Here is a 20,468-nt window from a genome sequence, read left to right on the forward strand (position 1 = left end):
ATTCTTTGAACATGGTATTAACGCTAACATCAAAATCCCGGTAAGATGTATCTAAAGAATGTCTTGGTAAGTTATCAAACCTTGGTTCTGTCTGCATAGCGGATTCTGGGGACACATATTTGAGCCCATATCTGGTTCAGTTGATGTAATCGATACTTCCCCCTTTCGGTATGAAGGGGTTAGTGAAACTCGTCGTCCTCGGTTGTAATTTAACCATTACTTTAGGGTGAAATCATAACCCATCTCGCCTTTATGTGATGAGATTGCTTACTGTAATGAGAGAATTTGGGTGTTCTTCAACTTCATCATCTGAGACCGGTGGATGCGCATTTGGTTCAACTTTCTCAAAGATGATAGTCTCTTGAGTGCTTTCCTCCGTTGGAACAATGAAGAGAGCAACTTCAGAGCTACACAACTATTTGCAAGTCAAATGTGACTCATTTACGGGCATGTATAAAGATGGTTCTAAAGCTAATCTAGAAAGCAAAGCATCAGCTTTTGAGTTTTCATGCTCAGAGCAGGAAGAACAACCGTAAGCAAATTCTATGTTACTATTAAAAACCCATTAGCCCTGATGTTTGACTTACTGGTCTGTATAAAGATCTTCCAAGGTGATTACAAGGGGCTCCATCTCCCAAATGGAATCTTTGTCCTTTTCGAGTTTGCTACCCGCTGCATTAGCACTACCAAGATCTTCTAGATAGCTCGATTTTCTACTTTTTATTATAAAGGAGAGAGTTGGTGAACTAGTTCTCCACTTCTTTTATGGGACTCTTCTCAGCATAAACCTTTGTTACCACCCCCTAATAATTGATATACTTGAAGTACTGATGAAGTGTTGATGGGACAATTATATTTGAATGGATCCATGACCGTCCCAAAAGCAGATTATAGGGTATTTCTACATCAATAACGTAGCATGTTACCTCTGTCTTTAAGTTACCAAGCTGGCACTTGAGACAAATTTTTCCCTATGACCAGCTATTGTTGGAATTGAATCTAAAGATGGTAGCGGTAATTCTTGATATAGTGGGATGCCCAAGAGGCTAAGAAGCCTCCAAAGGATAATGCTTAAGGAAAATCTTAGATCGATATGGATTATATCCCGTTTAGTAGAGGGTTCGATTGTGAGAATGGTCCTTGATAAGTATGTCTTCAAAAGTGAAGGTGGTAAAAGGCATTTGTTATACCTCTTGATGATATTGATAGCATTGCCTTTGATCAACAATTGGAGGAGGCTCGAGCACATGAGCAAGGAACGTCTCATTGTTCATCAGTGCTCCCCTTAAAGCCTTCTTCAAAATCTTAAGCAAACATAGAAGTTCATGTAAGGTTATACGAGTCGGGATATTGGCCAATTGGGCAAATATATCATATTGGATGGAACTTTGAGTCTAGAAATGGTGGCTTCAATGGTTTGTTAAATAGTGTTTCTTTATGTTTGGTAGTCACAGGCTATTTGGAAGGTCCTGGTTGGTCATACTTCTTTTAAGTAGTCCTTGCTAGATCTCATTCCTATAGGTGAAGCCTCGCCCGGTTGCACCACCATGGCCACTTTATTTTCCTCTGAATCTATCATTGAGGAGACCTATAAAGATTCCTCACCTATAATTGCATAGATAATGTTGCAAGTCTCTACCTCGCCCTTAGTCTTTGCATGGGGTATTAGTTTGAGAGAATTCCAATGTTCATCTTGGAGAAGATCAAGATGAACTCACATAACCTCTCCTTTATTCCTTGTGAGATAGACAAAGCATTGTTTCTGACGAACTTACCGATCATGATTGACCAGCTCTATCCTTGTGATGAGAATAGGGGTGACCTCATTCTACACTTGTGTCTCCAGTATAGAGTCGACTCAAAGGGTTACTATGTTGGCAGTAACCTTCTTCTGCTCAGGTCAAAGCTTGATGATCCTCATCATCATGTGTCCCAACATTCTGTAATAGAGGTAATAATTAGGATCATTGGTCTTCTCAACTTCTTCTGAGCGTAGAGCCTTTGGAAGCTTTAGGTGATAACAGTTGTTGAGCACGTGGAAGATGACAACAGTGTGCTCATCTTTAAAAGAATAGTTCTGCTAGGAACTCTTTCGAGAGTCTTTTTGTTCTATTTATCAGGTTTCTCTACCTCAATAATAAATGTCTCCTGTTATTTTGATTTGGATGACTATCTCGATTTATTATTATCCCTTTCTTTATTAGAGCGAGGATCAAATTTGTTAAAGCATTTGGTAAATATCTCAGCAATTTTTACTTGCTTTGTCAAATCTTTCCACGAGTTAGCCTTGACAGTGCCTATGTGAGCTTTTATCCAACTCAAGAAGTTGTGCTAACAAGTTTAGAGCAACATCAACAGTGGCCTACCGCAACATCGCAATGTCAAATTGCGAAACCATTTGTATAATCTCTGACAGAGTTTTCACCTTTTTACTTATTGGAAATGCGATTGGCCATGTGCACATCAGATTGCTCTTCATGGAATTAAGATAGGAATTGTGAGTCTATATCAACCTAAGATTTGATGCAACCTTCGGCCATATTCTAGAACTAATCAAGAGCTACTACCTTAAGGGTGTCAATGAAGAGTCTTGCCTTGTTGGCATTATTTCCTACTACATTTCTTATTTGTTAATGGAAGTATAAGATGTGTTGGTTAGGAGATCCCTTGTCATGGAATGTATATAATATCGATGACTTAAACTTTATTGGGTAAGTAACTGAGTCCCACTCAATAGGATAACGTCGGATGATCGTAACTTTTTTTAGCTCCGTTCACTATGTAAGAGTATTAAGCTAGTTCTGGAGGTCTTTGAGAACATTCACTTCATGCTTCATTTTTTGTTGACTTGACACCTTAGATTCTGATTGTGAGAGAGGGAGGGGGAAGAGAGAGAGAGAGAGAGAGAGAGAGAGAGAGAGAGAGAGAGAGAGAGAGAGAGAGAGAGAGAGAGAGAGAGCATCTTCTTAGTGTGACGGCACCTTCTCAACGAGCAGTCACTTCCTTTTTGAAGAGCTCTTAGGGGGGTTGAGAGGTAAGAAACAACTGTTGAAGTATATTTTCAAGTTGCTTGAAGAGCTCATTATATGCCCTTATTTCGGGCTTCGACCCATCGAATAAGGTTATCGCGGGCCTCTTCATCCCTATGTCTACAATCCACGTCCACATACTCTTGACTTGAGCCAGGAGTTGCATTTGGCGCTATAGCAGAATTGGTATCGCTAGTAGAAAGGTGGTCCACTTGTGAGGAAACTTGTGGAGCATGCATCCTCAGGAGGGAATAATCAAAGGAGATCGTGTCATGCCCCGCTTCCAACAATACCCAAGAAACGGGACGCGAGCAAGCCCGCGATATATTAGATTGAGAAGAATAAATAATAGACCATTTCTTCTCAATCTAGTACACTAAGCGTCAAGCAATATAATACAAGTCACAGGTCCCTGATCATAGTTAGCAAGAATATAATAAACAATCCAGAACAACATGTTACATATCACAAGGGAAATATCATCCAAGACATCATATACGAGTCAACATGTTCTGATACAAAACGTACAACTAAAACTGGATAGTCATAAAAATACATCAACTAAACTAAATGAGAAAGAACTACAAAAGTAATCTAGTGTCCATCAACAACTATAGAAAAGAAAATGGCTAAGCTTTAGTTTGTTCTTCTGCTCCATCTGGAAGACACTCCGGCTGGGAATACTCCGGCTCCAATGCATCACCATACTAGACCTGTCCATCCTCTAAATCAGACGTACACCCAAGAGAAATAGGAATACGTCAGCGTATATGGCACACGACAAGATCCCACAAGAAAGAATAGAACGATCGAATGATCAACGCAATAAAAGATGCAACAACAGTAATGACAATAGAAACGTGCAACTTGAAATCTAACAATGTAGATGCAATCCACCACTAGAGTATAATAATCATAAGGAGCCAACAGCTTACAAATAACAAGATCATGTACTAGCCATCCTAAAATAGCTCACAGATCCACATCTCGAATAGGTCAAAGTTCGCATTACCGGATAACTGACTGTTCACGATCCTCTACACGCATCCAATACCGCGAAACGATTCAATAAGAGGACTACACGCAATCTGATTTTAGCCTAGTCCGAACTCAAGCAAAACTCGGGTGACGAAGCGATTTCACTGATCACGTGCGAAATGATTCACTGGCCTAACAGACTAACACCAATGAGAAACGATTCACTGGTGCGAGCCTGGAAGATAATCAACAACCACATACGATCATGTGAACCAAGACTTTCCCACCCCCAACATCTCTTGTGTTTCTAAGCCTATAATAGATCACTGGTTCACCCCTTAAGTATGGTCAACGCACCCACAAATGTCACTAAGTCTTGTTCATGATGCGCAAAGTCACTAAGTCATGAACTACTAATGGTTCTCAAACATAACAAGGAAATAAATGCAATTAATTCTATGCAATAATATCATGGCATGTAATGACGAGTCAAATGAGAAAAGAGATCTTGCAAAATAATTTATTTTTCAAAATTATATCTGATAATAATTATTCAAAAATACTCTTTTTCCAAACTAAATTCTTTTAAAATTTATTTCTTAATAATTCAAATAATCTTTTTTTTCTTTTTTTTTTCAAAATAAGTCCTTTAAATTATTTCTTATTATTTTAATTTAAAATAATCTATTTTCCAAAAATAATTTTCTTTAAATATTCTCTCATATAAATAATGCTAAAATAGTCTTTTAAAATAATAAACATATTAATTCAAATAATCCTTTTACACAATAATCTCTTTTAAAATATTTATTATCATAATAATTCAAAACTAACCCTTTTTACAAAATAAGTTCCTTTAAAATTATTTAATACTATTCAACAACAAATCCATGCATAATATCATAATATTCATACTACAATATAATTAAATCACAATCTAATCTATGCATATAATTCATAGCAGATATATATATAAAATGACGAGTTAAAGGGGGGCGGGATCTTGCCTCGGGCCAAAGGGCCTGTGGACGTGGCGACGGAGGGATACTGGAGCGACGGTCGGAGAGTTGCAGCAGCTATAGGGGCGCGATGGTCGAGGCAACAATGAAGAGGAGCAGGGGTGATGGACGGGGGCTGCTACATTTGAGGGGGCTTGGCATGGCGGCTGGTAGGGGCCAGGCCTCAGGCAGGGCTGATGGTGGAGATGGTGGTTGGAGTTTTAGCAGTCGGTGGTTGGTCAAAGGGTGGCCGGGTGTTGGCGCGCGAGGTTGATGACGAGGGTGAGGGAGGAGGCATCGACGCTGGCTGGGCGTCACTAAAGTGACGGTGACGGCAAGGGGAGTTGCAAGGGGTATGCTCGGACCTGGGGAGCTTGCAACGACGGCGGCTGAGCAGGGTGTTGATGGCGATGTTGGGTGGAGGGAGAGGTTGAGGGCGGTGAGTGATGTAGAGAGTGCTACTAGAGTTGTTTCTTTGAAGGGGAAGAGAAAAGAAACGAGAGGAGAGAGGGTCTGGTGTGGGTTTCTTGGGGGAAAAGAGCGGAGAGAGTTGAGAGGAGAGGGAGGGAATCTGGAAAAGAGCGGAGAGAGTTGAGAGGAGAGGGAGGGAATCTGAGGGAGTGTGGGGAGAACGTAGAGGGGAAAAGGAAGGAAATCAAGGGAGAACGTGATAATGGGAGGGAAATAAGGAAGGAAATCAATATGGGGTGGTTATGGGAGGGGAAAGGGAGAGAATATGCATGTGATTAATGTGAGATAGTGTGACAACGAAATATTAATACTATGTACATAATAATATCAACATTTATAGTGATAATTAACCAAATAATAATATTAACCAAATATTAATAACCACTATTATTATACATTTTAAAAAAAATCATAGAAGATTCTAGAGAATTGGGAAAAAGTTAATGCTCTTCATTTAAAATAATATTTAATATTTTAAATACTAGAAAATTTTATTTAAATACGCATCAGAAATTTACGGTTGTTACAGATCGATTATCATTGTCAGTCTCTAAACGTATATTCCCTATGCCGGGAGAATATCTTGAATTAGAAGGACTATCAATCCCTTCTTCACCTTCTTCCTTGGTCACACTGGTTATATTGACCATGAACTCTTGGAGATCAGCTTTGATCTTTTAGGAGTGTCGTTGTCGTTTATTCCTATCTTATAAAGGCTTTGAGAGTAGGCTGAGATGGCTATACACTAGTTCTTTTGCAAGTGGGGATTTACATTGGAAATTGGTTTGAGCTGCTGTGACAATCTCTTTTAGAGTCACACAGTGCTGATATTGACGCACCCTCTTTAGGGAAAGGAACTCCCTTAGATCAGGAGTCTCGAGTTAGCTAAAATGATGATCTCTCTTCTTGCTAGCAACTTCACATACTTGGCTTTCGACAAATGAACATCGCCTTTGATGATATTGTTTTGACCTATGACAAGTGTAGTCAATTGAGTCTTCATCACAAGTAAGAGCTTGTGATTGAAACGAAGAATCAGCAATGGTATAATTTTCCCTTGTGGGATCATGGATGGAGGATGACCCCCATTGTTGGCTTCTTTTAGAGAAGCATGACGATCGTCGCGAGATGCTTTAAAGCGGACCCTCAGAGGGAATATGGACTAAAGTTCAAAATAAAGAAATGTATAAACGTCTTGACTTTCATTCGAGCAAGGGTCGATGGTTCTTCACTCTGAGGAAAGTTTGTCTAGCTTCCAGCAAAGCCAAGACTACTATCAGTGAAGCTCGCCTTGCTATGAGTGAGGTCAAATCTAGCCCCATCTTCACATTATAGCGGATCTTACGGCAACTCCTAATAGTGGCCTTAAGCAACTTCTCAGAGGAAATGAACTCCTCAGATTTTGCTGGTCAAAATCAATGACCAAGGTTTTAACAATAGACCCTAAGGCCTTGTTATCGGACTGTGACACCATCTTCTCGTCAGTTGAGAAGGAATTCCCCAGCGAAGTCGCCATCCTATTTCGGGTCTTAAATTTGACAACTTACAAATAAGAGTTATAATTTCAACAACTTAGAAGCATAGAAAAATTTATAAAGTAGATTCTATTTTGTATGCCCATGGAGTGTCGTCCTTCTGCTCCGTTGATGGTTCGAGCAAGACAATGAGTATTTTGCTAATTTCTAAAGATGGCCAATGTCTTCTTTCTTTGACAAAGGAATGCCAAAGTTCCAAGTTTACCAAAGTTAGCCAAATTCTGATCTCTGATCTATCTCTTTTTTATTCCCAATTATGGGCAATCTCCCCTCCTCTTATAGGCTAAGTGAGAAAATTAGTGGCCATTAAATATGAGTTAATGTCTATTAACTTGGGAGATAATTGGGTGAACTATTTCCTCAAAAATAGCACATAAAATAGCTCTAGGTGAGGTTCACCAATAACAGGCATGGGCGAAGTTCATTCTAGTGAACATCACCAAAATGTGGGTGATGTGGCCCATGTGGAGTATTTGGGCTTAGCTCGTTCTAGGTAAACTTTCCTAAGCACGTTCTGGGTGAACTATGCTTGAAGCTTCACTTTGACTTGGTCTTGGGAGCAAGATTTGTCATGACTTGGGCAAGCTTGGCTATGGCTTGTATTTGAGCCATTCTGATCTGATTAAGTATTTAGTCCATGGGCGTTCACTTCTTAAGCTCATGTTGGACTCAAGTATTAGATTTGTATTATCTTTACTAAGTATTAATCCTGGATAGAGATTGCATATTTTGACTGTCTACAAAGGAAAAAAGGACTATATATAGACATTCAAAATTGAAACGAATAAATATCAGCAAATAAGTTACCAATGCTCATAATATGGTTGTCAGTCGAAATAAAATTATGGATGTCAATAATAAATAAACAAGCTCTAATATTCAGGATTCTAAATTTTTACAATCTCGAGATATATCAATAAACCATGCATGCCTTCATTTATACACTTATCGGTGAGCATCCTCACACAGGACATGTCCCCCACATGACCCACTTTCATTTACTAACCACCGGTGAAGCTTACTTCAACATAGGGGATAATCCATGAATATAGAGTATCAACAAGCTAGCAAATGAAAGAATACTATCATTCTCAACAATGGAGTCATCGAGGCAAGATGAATTATCATAACATAATCATTTATGGAATCAATAGCATAGTATTAAAATGAATGAACGATGGTATAGCAATAGATAAGCAATGTAAATCAGTCCACACATGAAGTAATCCAAGTAAGCTTTTGCTGAAGCAAAAGAGCATGCAACTGAGTATCAAAATTCAACTTATAGGATTTTCAAGAAAATAAACAACCGAACACTCGATGAATTGAGAGGAATAAGGAAATGTTACCTATGTCTTGTGATAAACTCCTCGACGCCGTCAAATAGTTCCAAGAGGGTGAGTTCTCCTATATATACATAATGTACATTCATGTAAGGGTTTGCACGCCTACGTTATATACAGGCTTGACAAAGATGCAAATGAAGCAATATGCCATACATGATCGAATAAACAGCAAAGGCAGCAATTTGTGTCATGATTGGTGATGGCAAAATTGTTAGCTAAATAAGGTTCAAATTATGTAAAAATAGCGTTATTTTACTCAGATATGAGTCTACTTCATAAAACATTAAGCTTTACATCAATTAGGTGACCATAGACAAGGAAAATTATGCATACATATACATGACATGCAGAGACTAGAATACATATTATATAGGAAGATGCAAATGGCTAATTTAGGCTCCAAATGATATCCGAATTAAGTTAAACTAGAGCTAAAATATCTATATGCAAGTCTATTTTCTGAAACACCAATTAGTTTGAAAAAAAAATGATAATATATAGGATATATGGTCTTATAGTTGCATGAGCATCATCATATAATAATATACAGAAAACATATATATGTCCTAAATCTCCCACTAGTTTTGCTTAACAAAAATTCACTAAAACTTGATAATTTTCCTACTAAAAGAAGTTTGATAAGTATAGTGTCTATTAAAAAAATCCCTTATAATCATATCTCAACCATAGGTAAAGATATAAGCAATTAAATCAGAAAGGGTCAAACTATCTGTTCAGGACACATGCATTGACTTTAATCATATATTTAAACTAGCAAATGTATATCCAAATTAGTCTAAACTAGAATCAATTAAAAATTACATGAGTCTAGTCTCTTAAAAATCTAATTTTTCCAGAATTGGATAAGTATATAAAACGTTATGCTCAAAATACTAAAAGGGTGTTCTTACTAGAAAATTTGTATGAAAATATGTTACCCAAACCGACATGGAAATCTATTCCTTCAGACATACAATGCATGCAACTCACAACCAGGGCCAAAAACCACCTTTACCACAATTTGAAACTAAATATTTATGCAGGATCATGTTTTATCCAATATCATGAATAAAGAATGAAACTTTAACACTCCATAGTGATATGCAAGCACAAATTCACCATTTATTACCACATGCAAGTATATTTTTTAAAGAATTGATGTTTGCATGATTAATCTAGCACTAAATTTTGGCAATTTTAGATGTGAGATTAAGGTACTCATCATGGCAAAGAAGAAAATGGAATATACCTAAATAAAGCTCAAAGATCCTCTCTTTACCCCAAGGTTACTCCTTGATGGATCCTAGACTTCATTCTTCCTTCTAGCTTGAGAAAATGAACTTGAGAGAGGGATTAGTGGGAAAGATTTGGGAGAGTGGAGGCTGTGATATTGGCTGGCCGAATGGGGAAGGAGACAGGAGAGGAGAGATGGAAATTTTGATAGTGCAAGAGAAACGAATGGAATGTCTTGGTTAGGTACTTTTATACCCATGACTTATAAATGTTGTAAAAGGAAAAATAGAGGGTTTATTTGTAAAGTTCCTCTCAACTCATGGCTGCCCAGCATATTTAAATATGATATTTAGAGGGTTTTGAAATAGGTATTTATCAAAATTGAATTAACTTTAATACAAATTTAAAACATGGTTAATTGAGATTTCATGCTAAAGGGTATGGTGAACTCTATATCTGGTTTATTCATCTTAATCTAAGCATGGGTAAATCATCATGCTCATGCAATTGGGTTACATGTCTACATATTGTTGATACAATGGTTGGTACTGATAACGGTACCCGATTATCAAAATAAAAAAGAACTAAGATATCACATCCGCCTAATTAGCGGGTGGATCCAAAGTAGGCCAAAACTAGTCCTTTAGTGAATCGGTTCCTAATCCAAAAGGGTTAGAGTTTTATCCTAAACTTTATATATATGCACTTATGTAGAGATTAAAGAGATAGAGACAAACATACAATTGTCATCTTCTTTCTTTCTCAGTTTTATACGTTAGTCACGAGGTGACATGCGAGGACATCTCGTCATATCAATGGGGTGGTTGTCTTTCGACCATTATTTAAAGATCATGAAGATATGTGTGGCAATCCTTTCGAAAACCTAGGACATGTATTCTCTAAACAAGAGATATCAATGTACAATATGTTCATGTAAAGTTTACAGCATAGATATATGCTATCACCACTAAAATAAAATTTTACTTCATTAATTCTCTCCAATTCTAGGAGCATACATCTACTCAATTTCTACACAGAGTAGAAATGAGATTTCAGATGAAGATGAGGTCAAACTAGGAATCACAACAGGTATTAGAAAATGTCATGTTAAAGTTATTCGTTTTTCCCCTAGAAATCACCTTAAAATAGGATAATCATATAGAAACCATATTTCAATCTTAATTTGTATATAAATCATCTTTAAAGTGGTTTTTTGTTACAATCAATCACCTCCCAGTCAAGCTTTTACTAAAAGAACTAAATATAAGCTTAAAAATTCAAGTTTAATTAAGGTACGTGAGTTGCATCCTAATAAGATCTAAATATTAAAAAAGTAAGTTACGTGCCTTGAATGTGAGTTTTCAAAGGGTAATTGTGGGTTTATTTGCGAAAACTTCGACTGTGAAGTTGTTGATTGCAATGAAATCCACTTTAACGATAGTTTATGTATAAATTAAAATTGAAATGTGGTTGATATGTAATTACCCTAGTTTAAGGCTGTTTTTTGGGGGGAACTAAAGTTACAGATTTTAGTTAGAGTATTCTAGTCTGGTATAAATTAAACAAGGGTTTTTCTTTTCTTTTTTTTCTTTTGAAAAGAAAGAAGCAGGGTGAGAACTCCTGCTCATATATTTATATAACTGTAACTCCAAAAGTGAGGTAAATATATACAATAGAAACATAAAGAGGAAGAAAAAGAGCCAGTAGAAGAAAATCTCTGTTGGCAGCGGACCTTGTCGTCACCAACCAGATATTTTATTCACTGACTCCTAACTTCCTAGGGGGAAAGCGTAACAAACTGAAAGCAGCAACAGAGGGAAATATGAGGGTATAGTTAATATATTACAAAAGATCGAACCAAAAAACAAAAAGTAAAGTTCTGGAGGAGCCACCACTTGGAAGCACCAGGATTAGCTAGGAAAATTATCTCCAACATCATCCTCAAGGCCAAGTTTAGCCCACTGTTTGAGTCCAAGCTCAACCGCAGCATTGTGCATGAGGGAAGCTCTTTTGCTACTGGAGGCACGTTCCACAAAAGAGTGAATTGAGCTATATTAGCAGCTATGATGTGAATAGGAGTATGAAGCTTATCGAATATGAGCTTATTCCTGCAATACCATAACCACCAACAACAATAGGGAAGGATGACTTTCCATAGAGATTTGATGTTCTTATTGAGGAAGAAGTCACCTTGAGCAGTGATAAAGGAGTCAATCCCCTGCGGCCAATAACCAAACTGACCATTAGGGAAGAGGAGAGATCAGACTGATCTGGTGAAGGAACAATCATTGAACAAGTGATCATGGGTTTCAGTAGCTGAACTGCACATGAGGCAAATTGTATCCCCTGTCCAACCCTTTTTGACTAAAACATCTCTTGTGTTTAATTTGTGCAAACTCAAGGACCAAAAAAAATCTTCACCTTAAGCGGAGTGGGCGACTTCTAGATAAATTTATGTAAATGAGAGAGAGTGCCTCCTGAGTTAAGAATAGAATAGAGAGATTTGACAGTAAACTTGCCTGAATGGTGGTGATGCCAGGAAATCTCATCTCTGATGGTAACTACAGGAGAATTAACAGACTCAAGCTTAAGATATAACTGATCAATCTGATTTCTATCTTCATCTGAATTAACTCTTCTGATAATGGGGTGCCACTTCTAGGAAATATTGATGAGAAGGCCATGACAACTGGTGGCAGTGGAATTGGTAAAAGTAAGTTGATGCATTCTGGGGAACAGACTACTGAGGGTGTTGTCTCCCGACCATTTATCATGCCAAAATCTACAAAGTTTACCATCCCCCAATTTCCATCGGACCAAAATGAAAGAATGGGTCATGAATAGAGAATAAGTCCTTAATCAGTTTAGAAGCTGAAGATCTAAGGGGTGAGATATAGGGTTAGAGCTATTAATAGAGTAAATAGACATGATCACTTTACCAATATAGGAATTTCTGTCAAGGATCTTCCAAATCCATTTAGATAGCAAAGCTAAGTTGAATGGTTACAGATTAATGACACCTAGTTCCCCTTCAACCTTAGCTTTGCACACAGTACCCCATTTAACCAAGCTTTTGGATTTAGAAGAATGTTGGTAGGAGTCCCAAAGAAAGTTACGTCTTATTTTGTCCATAACATTGAGGAACCAACTAGGGAGTTTAAAAAATGACATATATTATAATGGGAGAGAGGATAGAACAAAATTCACCAGGGTGAGTCTACCCCCTATGGAGAGGGACTTGTTTTTCCATAAAGCCAACTTTCTAGAGAAAGAATCTAGAAGAGGTTGCCATTCCCTTCTAGACAAAGAGCCTCTTTTGAGAGGGATACCAAGATAAATGAAAGGAAGAGAACCGTTAGAGCAATTGAGTTTGTTAGCCAAATGAACACCTCTGCTAGGAACTTTTCCAAGGTAGAAGAGGGTGGATTTAGATGGGTTTATATGGAGACCAGGGATGCTACCAAACATGAACAAGATAGATTTAAGGGTGAAAATGTCTCTGTTGTTATCTTTACAGAAGATGATGGTGTCATTAGCAAATTGGAGTGACCTAATAGAGTTGAGTTCTCCTTTGAGATTTAGATCTGAAAGATCACCAGCAGAGAAGCTGTCGGAGATCATCTTATTTAGCACATCCACCACAAACAGAAAAAGCATAGGTGAGAGGGGGTCACCCTGTTTGAGACCACAGTAACATTGAAAAAAGGAAGTTGGAGAACCATTAACAAGAACTGTAGATTTTGAGGAGGAAAGGATGTGGGAGATCTAGTGACACCATCTGGGGCTAAATCCTCTGGCTTTGAGGAGAGATAAGAGAAAACTCCAATTAACGCAATCAAAGGCTTTGAAGAAGTCTACTTTAATTGTGCAAAGTTCCTTTTTCCCTGAAGAGTACTTGTTGATCATTTCATGAGCTAGAAGAACAGAGTCAAGAGAAGATTTGCCGTTTTGAAATGCTGATTGAGTCAGATCAACCAGAGAGGGGATAAGGGGCTTGAGACGATTGGCTAGGATTTTGGTGAAAATCTTAACAGAACTGTTAAGAAGGCTAATGGGTTTGAAGTCTGATGTAGAGCTAGCCCCTTCCTTCTTAGGTATGAGGCAAATAAAAGAAAATTTTATGTTGTGAAGGGGTCTAACATCATGGAAAAGAGATTGAATGAAGGATATAACATCATTTTGGATAAAAGGCCAAAATTTATGGAAGAACATGTTAGACCCTGGGGGGTGATTAGGGTCTTATGCTAATCTAATCCGATTTTCTGCCAATTATAACTTATTATCAAATTATTCTTGCAAGATAGATATACAATATATTATGAGCAAGAATATGAAATATGTACAAAAAGATATATCCTATATGGTGAAATATATGTAAGGATATATAAACAACACAAGGGTAAACAATCTAAACTAAAGATACAATTTTGATAGGACAATATAAACAATGCGAACACATAATATGATCACGGAGTTCGGACCTTCCGTCCTACGTCTCCGCTCCCCACTCCCAGGGAGAAATCCACTATCATAACTGGGTTTTCTATGCTCACCTGAATAACGTTTACACCTTATAATATCGGTTTTCAACGCTCAGTGATCAACGATCACAATCTCACAATGTAACTACACTACACACTCTCTAAGTGTTGGTCTCTAGTCCATATCCTTTCTCAAGTGCTCCGATACAACCTCTCCCTAGGTTCGTCAACCGACACCACTCTTCTTGGAAACGACCCCGTCTCTCACCACACACTCCTCTCGGTGTACTAGTGTAATACAAAGTGAATCCTCACAAATTAAGCTTACAACAAATTAATTTTCTCTAAACAAGGCGAGGACTAAATTAGGCACAACTCTTAGTCACAAATCCATAATCCCAAATTATACTATGAATGTAAATACAATAAGCTCAGTAGGTTATGTGTGAACAAAGAGATATAAATCAAAACTAAACTCAATATAGTTCTAGCTTAATAACAATGATAATTAAATATATAAAAGAGCTAGAAATAGAGTTTAGAAAACTTCTCAATAGATCAAGAGGTCGAGGGAGAATAGTTGGATGCTCAAACACTAATAGATGATTTCCTCAAGCTCTTGTGGAATTGATTTCGCAAAGACAAACTCTCAATTGCTTAAAAGCTTCTTAAACAAACTTTAAACAAAACTTAAACCCTTGATAAAACTCTTTTAAACTTGTTTTAAAACAATCTCATAGTTGTATGAAATAGATAATGTAAAGGGGTATATATAGGCTTGAAGAAACCAACCCAAGAATCCAACAAAATCCCATGAAAATATTAAAATAATCAAATCTGGAAACTAGTCGTTACTGTACAACGGCTCTCTGATAAGTCGACTTATGAGTTGACTTATATGAGTTAACTCAGCAGAAGAAAAATCACAACTCTGATGCATTTCGTGAGTCGACTTATGAGTCGACTACACGTGCACAGACCTGAAGTGCACAGAAAAACTCAACTTTGAAGTGCCTTTAAAAATAGCAAAAATATTCCAAAAATTATAAAACTTTGGAAAATGTTTATAAACATATTAATGAACATGTTAAAAAAAGGAATTTTTGGATCTGCACTTCACATTTGTGAAAACTCATCATTTTTTAAAATAGTCTAAAAACATGAAAACTAAACATACATGTTTTTGAAAAAAGACTTAAACACTATTTTGAAACATTGTAAAATATGATATTGAGCTTAGAGTATCTAACACACATAATATAAAACCTAAACTATTTACCCAAGCAACTTGATATTCAATGAGCTTTTCTTGGTAAACATGCGGATGAAGTATGAACTTGGATCTTCAACTATGAATTGTATTGCTTCAACCACTATTCCGCCAACCTCCATTTGATATGATCGTTGTGGCGCAATATCATCCAACCTCTAACTCGTTGTTTGTCTACAATAAATAAAAATACATAAATACTAGACAAACAACATTAGTGGTAAATTATTTGTTAAACATCATCAAAATAAATAGGCCAACAATCTCCCTCTTTTTGATGATAACAAACAATTTACAAAAAGGATATATGCATAGAAGGAAATGAATATACAAAGTATAATATATCATGCATATAAACAAGAAATGCTATACTCACAATATTTCTCCCCCTTTAACAACATGAAAAAGGGGAAAACAAGGAAGATTGAAGAGAACGAAAGCTCCCCCTATCAATATGCATGGGTGAGTATAAAACAAGTATAAGGATTGCTCTCCTTATCAAAATGTCTCATAGGATATGTAAAATAATGATCAAGGCACACATATGTGAGTAAGCATAGATATAAGATATGCTAAACACAACTCACATGCAAAAGACCAATAAGAACATATATGTATATATAACATCGTGAAGGGTGTTACGAAGATTTCATGATGTATATATACAAACCAATCATTTATCATTCTTGCCCCAAGGAGATAAAATAAGGATCTAAAAAGGCATCATTTAGAAAAAGTTTATGAAGGAGGATCCATGAAGGAAAATAATTTACTTATAGGGAACAAGGAAACAAAATCAAGAAAGGATATTTTCAAAATAAATCATAACAATGTATGGATTTATGAAATCAAAAAGAATGAAAAACATGAGAATCATGAGAAAAATTTTTCAAATAAAAACAAATTACTCAAATGAAATCATAAATCAATCACAATCACATAAAAACATAAAACCAAATCATCATTGATTTTCAAAAATCAAGAGAGGCAACTATATCTAGCTATTGAGCTAGTATCAACCCATATAAATATTTTAGCACCCGATAAACAAGATTTGAGAATAAATACCCAATAAACCCGGAGAGTTATATTAACACAAACCTCTCATCAAAGCAAAATCAATAATCATGAAAACAAAAGAATATGACCAATAAGAAGAATTATTTTCATGTTCAAAAGTTTAAAGTATAATTTTCAAAACCAATAAAAGAAAAAAGAAAAACACTAAAATTCTTGGTTTAAAAATCAAATTTGTTTTGGTACCCAAGAATTCTTGGTACCAAGAGATTTAGGGACATGACCCCTATATTTTAAGCTCAAAGCCCTAGGGTTATGAACCTGTTTGGGCATATGTGGTGCACTAACACAGTCAAAGCAATAATCATTCAAATGACCCTTCCGATTGTAATTTATGCAATGAAAGAGATCCATTTATTTTTATGGACCATTAGCTCATGCACGAGAATCATTTGTAAATAAAGATTGTCTTTTAAAATTATTTTGCAAATAAGAAATATTATCAAACAAAGGTGGTATTTTTAGAACATTTTGCAAAATAGGAGTTTTTTGCATATCAAAACAAAATTTAGCAAGATGTCCAAACCTACCACACACATCACATTTAAAAACACGTGGTCTACTAGAAATATTTGGCAAACGTGATTTTCTTTTCAAATCAAAATAATATTATGTCAAATGACCAAAACGACCATAATAATCATACTTGAACACACTAGCATGCTTATGATGAACTTTGTGAGAATGAGCATGTGAATGTGTAAGTGTACAAGATGAAGAAGCCACATGAGATGCATAAGGAGCATTAGAATTCTTATGTTTATATGCATCATAACAAAACTTAGCTAAATGATATTGCCGCAAATAGAACACTTATAAGTTTTGCTATACATGTGTGCATAATGAGTGGATGATTTTGACTTAATCTTGGCACACATATTCATAAGCTTCTTATGATTATTGATGCATGTTTTTAAAGTTGAATCTAAAGATGAAATACGTTTATTCACAAGATTCAAATCTTTATTATTAGACACATATGCACTTTTATTAGAAGTGGAACATAAATAGTCATTTATAAAAAAACAGTATTATTTTTTATGTTCTCTACTTCTAACATGGCATTATCTTTTTCATGAGATAAAATAGCAAAGTTTGAAATTAAAGAATCATGATCCAATTTTAATTTATCATTCTTTTCTTTGAGGATCACATTCTCATTAGAAATAGTATCAAACTTAGAAGTTAACAACTAATGATCGGATTTCAAGTCTTCATGCTTGTTTTTTAAATCAATAAAATCTTTATGCAATTTGTTATAGGCATGCAATAATTTTTTACTACCACAAGCAAGTTTATCACTAGATAAATCATTAATTAATTCGAACTAGTAAACCTCACTAGGGCTATCGTTGTGACGCCCCTGGGTTCACGCGAGGCTGCAGTCCTCGGTGAAACCAAGAATGTCAAACCTGCCATGCACCACACCGTGCAATAACATGTTTCACCATCACAATTAACATCTCTCTAGTAGAGTCAACAACAAGTGTAGGTACAAAAGCAAGTAAAAGATAATACAAGAAATACTGATGAAATGAAAGAGATCAAAATGATATTTCATCATCCAACATATAGAAATACAAAGTCAATATCTGAAATGAATAAACTGGAGTTCTTATCAAATCTCAAATACAATAAGTCTGAGTAAAGGAAATAAGGCACACAGCCTTTACAACATCTAGAATAAAGTCCTCAAACATCTAAACAAAGTCTACAGTGGAGCTCCAAAATAAAACATATCTAAAAATAGTCAGCTGAACACTAAAGCGTGTCGCCTTCAACCTGCGACTCTCCGGGCTCCTGGCTCGTTACCTGAAAGGGGGAGGGACAACGAGCGTCAAAGCGCTAGCGAGCAACATCACAACCAACCCCAAGGGAGAGGGCTTGTTGTATACAGAAAGTACAGTTATTACATAATAGTTAAAATCATTATTCCTAGCAAATAATGGGTTTTAGTATTTAGGAAATTACAACACGAGCATAGGTACGTTGAGCGAAATAATCCAAACAAGGAAACCCTCATGTATATACCTTTTATCTCAAATTGTAAATCCCTAATCACCAAACCCAAAGTCTAATACATGAATAATAAACTAAAAGAAACAACTCATCTCAATACTTAATCAAAAATCACGTCAAAACCATATAAGTGTCAAATGTCAATATCACATAAGTGTCGTGTCCAGTCTAGGTAGCTATCATGTCCAAATCTCATGTAATCAAGTTATGTACTAATTTAGATGAGTGTCATACTTATAGCTTAACAAACGTCCAGCACGTGGTCTAATATGTGAAAGTCCAACACGTGGTCTAATATGTAAATGTCCAACACGAGGACTGAAATAAATTGTAGCCCAACACGAGGACTTCAATGGATTATAGTCCAACACGAGGACTGAGTAAAGTGAATGTCCAACACGATGACTGAATGGAATGAGTGTCCAACACGAGGACTAAATAAGTAATGCATGTCCAACACGAGCACTGAAATAAATTGTAGCCCAACACGAGGACTTCAATGGATTATAGTCCAAAGAGTGTAGGCGGACAGATATACATAATCTAAACTCACCCGCATCTCGGTGTACATGTCTAAACTTGTATCATAAGTCAACCCACATGTACAGATAAGTCATTAACGTGATAAGCTGGGGTCAGGTTATCGAGGCGACCCCGAAAGGCAACTCAAACAGATCAAAAATCTGTAAAACAGCTCATCAGTCGACTGATGTGTCGACTGATGACGTCAGTCGACTCATATGTCGACTGATGAGGCTCAGGCAGCACAGCCTCAGCTCGCCAGTCGACTGATCAGTCGACTGAGAAGCTGAGAAAAACAAAACCAGCCCGTCAGTCGACTGATCAGTCGACTGATGGATTAAAAATGTGCCCGTCGGTCGACTGACAGTCGACCGAAGACTGCAGAACCCCTGTACAGATTGCTATACACACCAAATTCGATCTAAACTCATTCCCATCAATCCCAAGCATGAAAATACTGATATTAACATGTAAGAACTAAACTAAGGCAGAAATCCCATAAGTGAATACATGAACAAAACCCTAGACATGTGTATTTATGTTTTAAATCATTTTTTTTAAAACAATTCTCATGTTAAATCTCATGTTAAAGACAAACTCATGTTAAATCTCTTATAAACACATTTCAGATCTGGATTCTAAATTCACAAAACATTAGTAGGTTATTTATCAAACTGAAAATACACATCTTCATGTTATATGCAATAAAAATCAAATCTTTGTACACAAAATACGTTTTAGGCCAAAGAGATCTCAATAAAACCATTGAAAATGTTTAAAAAGAGTGGGATAAGGTTGGGCGAGATGTTACTCGCCTCTGAGGTGATGAAGAGCTCCTGGATCTGAGGGGAAGTGATTCCTTTCGCTGCAAATTGAAAATCCCGCCGAAAATCCTCCGATTTCTTCCCCAAATCACCAAGAACAACTTAGGGTTTGAGAGAGGGGAGAGGGGGCTAGGGTTTCTCTGATCTGAGGATGAGAGGAGATGTTTTCGGGTGGAGAAGGATATATACAAACAGCTAAACCCGACCCAAACCCGAACCAAAACAAAACAGACCCGAAACCTGTAAAAACTGGAAATCAGCATATCAGTCGACTGATGTGTCGACCGATACCATCAGTCGACTGATGTGTCGACTGATCTGGAAAATTCCAGTTTTGTGCATGTTTTGCTAATTTTGCAAACTCCAACACACAAAGCTCTACACCCATACCCTCATATCATTTCAAATAACTTGCTATCATGCACATCAATGACCTCAAGTTATTTATCATAAAAGAATTATTTATTTACTAATAATTCATATATATTCATATAAAAATTACGGGGTTCTACAGGAATTTCTAGAGAGTTTATCCGAGAAAACAATATAGTGGGAACACTGTGATGACAAGGTTTCATCAGTCCTCAATTCTAAGTCTAGTGGTCCTTCCTTGGAGTCAAACATTGCTTCAGAAGCGAAGATGGCGACAATTCTGCGGAGGTTAGAAGCCTTAGAAATTAAGGAA

General features: G+C 36.5%; 1 long non-coding RNA gene across 1 annotated transcript; it reads right to left on the reverse strand.

The window, feature by feature from the left end:
* Positions 3,601-9,790, reverse strand: LOC109840579. Its single transcript, XR_002246947.1, has 3 exons — positions 9,607-9,790; positions 8,361-8,418; positions 3,601-3,753 (listed from the first exon to the last, which is right to left on the reverse strand). It is a non-coding gene; the product is annotated as an uncharacterized LOC109840579 (long non-coding RNA).

The sequence above is a fragment of the Asparagus officinalis genome, chromosome 5 (assembly GCF_001876935.1).
Source record: "Asparagus officinalis chromosome 5, Aspof.V1, whole genome shotgun sequence".
Lineage (NCBI taxonomy): Eukaryota > Viridiplantae > Streptophyta > Magnoliopsida > Asparagales > Asparagaceae > Asparagus > Asparagus officinalis.